Source organism: Rattus norvegicus, chromosome X, assembly GCF_021556685.1.
Source record: "Rattus norvegicus strain SHRSP/BbbUtx chromosome X, alternate assembly SHRSP_T2T, whole genome shotgun sequence".
Taxonomy (NCBI): domain Eukaryota; kingdom Metazoa; phylum Chordata; class Mammalia; order Rodentia; family Muridae; genus Rattus; species Rattus norvegicus.
In genome coordinates, this window is record NC_141554.1 from 72,911,209 (window position 1) to 72,915,078 (window position 3,870).

Genomic DNA, 3,870 nt, shown 5'->3' on the forward strand with positions numbered 1-3,870 from the left:
TCCTAAGATGGATCCAGGTATCTCAGATTGAATTGATTATAGGTCTAACTGCTGGTTTCTGGATTTGTATTTGTTGGGTGTGTATTTTGTTCCTTGGTTTCTTTTTCCACTCTGTATTTTCAGGGATTGTTTTGGATTTGTGTTGCCTGTCTTACTGGCCCTCTGTGCCAGTGTGTTCACAGGAGTTCTTGCTGGTATCAGAGGCCAAGCGAAGGGGAAACCAGTGGGAGATGGTCTGTTGCAGCAGCACTAGGGGGTGACCCTGAGAATCTGGTCTGAGGAAAGAGAGAAGGTAGAGAAGGTCTACAGGCAGCCTACCTGGTCTTCAGTGGTGTCTGCCTGAATTGAGGGTTGGGACACTGAGACGAGGCGGGAAGGCGAAGCTAACAGGGGATGGTCTGTGGGATCCACAGGATGCATGGAGTGGGGAGGAGAGGCAGTAGCTCGTGTTCTGTTGCAGTGCTCTGGGTGACTCTGAGAATTGAGTCTGGGAGAACAGAGATACTGGAATAGGTTCCTTGGCAGCCTACCTGGTCTCCTCACCTCACAATCTCTTTCAAGATTTATTTTACTTTTGATTATGTGTATGTCTGTGTGAGGGTGTGTGCACATTGTGTTCAAGTGTTCAAGTCATCAAACATGGGTACTGGAATCAAACTCGGATCTTTTGCAAGAGCAGTACCTGTTCTTAATCACTAAGCCATCTCTCTGGTCTTTTAAAAGTCCCAAAGTCTTTTAAATTTTCAATATTTTACTAGTCCAAGTTGGCTGTACACTCTGGGTTTCCACTGTCACTCTCACATCATGACCCAGGAGAACTTAGCAGGCAGCCCTTGTTCCTGTTAGTATCTAACTTCTAGTTCTTTCAATTGCACCACCATGTTTGAGGCATGCCTGGTCTAGGGCTCCATCCTGAAGAAGGTGTTATAGTTGCTCAAAGACTTCATTAACAAGACCTGCTGGGTCAAGAGCTTGAGAAGTGCGAACCTGTGAAAAATAGATTCACTGCAAGTTCCCTTGGTGTAGCCCACCTTGAGCTCTGAAGTCTTCAACACATACTACTGCAGCCACAACCCGGCCATGGATGTGAACATCACCAGTATGTCCAAAATATTAAAATGTGCTGGTAATGAAGACATCATTACATTAAGGGCTGACAATAAAGCTTATATGTTAGCACTAGGATTGAAGCGCCAGATCAAGAGAAATTTGAGACTATGAAATGAAATTAGTGTAGTTAGATAGATATTGAGCAACTTGGAATTCCAGAACAGGAGTACAGCTGTACAGTAAGGCCTTCTGGTGTGCCTTATATGTAGAGACCTTAGCCTTATTGGAGATACTGTTGTAATATCCTGTGGAAAGGACTGGGTGAAGGTTTTCCGCAAATGGGGAGCTTGGAAATGGAACCATTAAGTTGTCACAAACAAGTAATTGTGAGAACAGAGACGGCGAAATGGGGGGAAAGTGGAGGTAGAGCTCACGAAGATGCTCAGGATTCAGACTCTGGAAACCAGCCTCGAGGTGCAGATTGAACTTTATTGTTTATTATACAAGTTTATATATAGTATCTTAGCCAACTTGCATTGTTTAGCTGAATCTAACTCACATGTTCCTGAGCCTGTAGGGGAGGGGCTAATGCCCTGAAGAGATTTCTATAGAAAACTGGGGAAGCAGCTACTGCCCCTGGCCTTGGGTCCTTTGTTTTGCTTCATTGGTGAGCCTGGGAGAGGGGGGAGCCATGTCAAATTGTAGGGTAGATCAGGAGTCTTCAAACAGTTGCAGGGGCTTATGGTGCCTCACTCTCTATCCCATTTCCTCCTCCATCAGGATTAGCTCCACATCCCCCACAAGTAATGTTGATAAAAAGAGGAAACTGTAACCATAGACACGAATGAGCCAGTTCAGCTAACTTGCACTAAGATACCTGAAGTTGTTCACAAAAGCCCCTCTATTGTAGTATATCTGCAGGCGTACCCCTTTTGTAGATTAAAAAACTGCTGACATGGACACAAAGTATTATTTGGCTCCCAAGATTCAAGATGAAGGCTCTTAGGCATTGCTAGAATTTGAGAAAACGGAGTCTTTGAGAACTGTTTCTGAGATGTCAGCGTGTTCTGAAGTCTTTCTGTCAACAAGTTTGTACCTGAGTACATATGTAGACATCATTTGTAAATGACCTCTTTTTTCTCACCACTCTTCACAATTTTTTTAAAGAATAAACTCCAAAGTAAAAACTGGTTTTGTTAACATAAATATTTCTGTCTTAGAAATACTGGTAGTTTTATGACAAAAGGATCTTGATATTAAATGCAATTTTAAGAATTGTTTTCCCCTCAATTTAGATAAAGTTAACTGAATTTCAAAGATAAAATGCCAAGTTATCTTTAAAAACAAAGTATCTCTCTAAATGTCCAAAGTCTTTCCACTGTGGACTCTTACAAAATAAAATAAAAAGTAAGTTATATGCTTTTTTACTTCCAAAGTAAAGAACCAAGAAATATTATAATTATATCAAAGCAAAAAACCAAAATTCAACAGTGTAGACTAAATCCTGTAATTCAATATTCAGCATCTGGGATTCATTCATGGTCTTCTGGGTGCCTAAGTTTTGGGAAGATCCACCTCTCCCAGTTTGCCATTCATAGCACATAGAACTTGTCTCCGAGACCCAGGCTGCCTCCACTCCATAGCTGCTGCTCTCCTTGGCAGTCATCCCATAGTCCTGGCATTTCCAACATGCTGGAGTCGCCACTGCAACTGAGACTGAACCTTCACCAATTGCCCCTCCTAGGTTCTCTTCAGGCATTGGGCCCTGCCTCAGTGCAAAGTCTCAGCTTCTCTTCATGATTGCTTCAATCCTGAGGTTTTCACTGCAACAGAGGCTGCACCTTCACCAATGGCCTCTCTTTACCTCCCATGATGTCAAGCCTCATTACCCCTTTATGCCTTCAAAACCCATACCACCTAGGAGATTCTTAAACATTATCAATTTCAGTTGACAGCATACAATGCAGCTTTTGCCCTACTCCACCCCGACGTCTGAACTACAGCTTCTGTGTGCTGGCCCAGAGGAGATACTCGAGTAGAGTTTCCCTTAATTATGCTGGTCTCTTAATCATTGCTGATTTCTCAGCCTCAGCTAGCCAGTGTTCTCATAATACAGAAGTTTCACTTTAGTGATTCTGGTCTCTTGTTAGTCACTGCTGATTCTCTATCTGAAGCTGATCAAAAATCATATATTCATGATACCACATAAATGGCCTCTCCTTTCCGAAACTTCACAAGCCAGGTCTCTAGCATCTATATCTCAGAATTCCTATCTTCCAACCTCCCACAATGGCCTACTAAATTCTATACGCACAATGGTTTTTTTTTTCAGCCAAAAGATTCAGTCTTCTTCCATAATCCTCCCCAAAATAAGATGGTTAGGTCAGTCACAGAAATACCCCAAATCCTGGTGCCAATTTCTATGTTAGTTTGTTTTCTAGCCCTGTGATAAACACCATTACTAAAATAGATTTGGGGAGGAAAGAGTTAATTTCCTCTTACAGCTTTACAGTTCATCATGAAGGGAAGCTAGGACATAAACTCAAGGCAGGAACTCAAGGCAAGAACTTGAGGCAGGAAGTGAAGCAGAGACCATGGAAGAGTGCTGCTCATTGACTTGCTCCTCATGATTGCTCACCCTACTTTTTATACTACCTAGCAATATATGCCACTGGGTGGTACCACTTTCATTGGTCTGGGCTCTCCCACATATATCATTAATCAAGATAATATCCTTCATGGGCTGGAGAGTTGACTCAGCTGTTTCAAGCTCTTGCTCTTACAGAAGACTTGGGTTCGGTTTCCAGCATTCACTGGTGA

At 42.5% G+C, this 3,870-nt stretch overlaps 1 pseudogene; it reads left to right on the forward strand.

The window, feature by feature from the left end:
- The first annotated feature begins 879 nt into the window (after positions 1-879).
- Pcna-ps2 (proliferating cell nuclear antigen, pseudogene 2) lies at positions 880-1,960 on the forward strand (annotated as a pseudogene).
- The last annotated feature ends 1,910 nt before the right edge of the window (positions 1,961-3,870 follow it).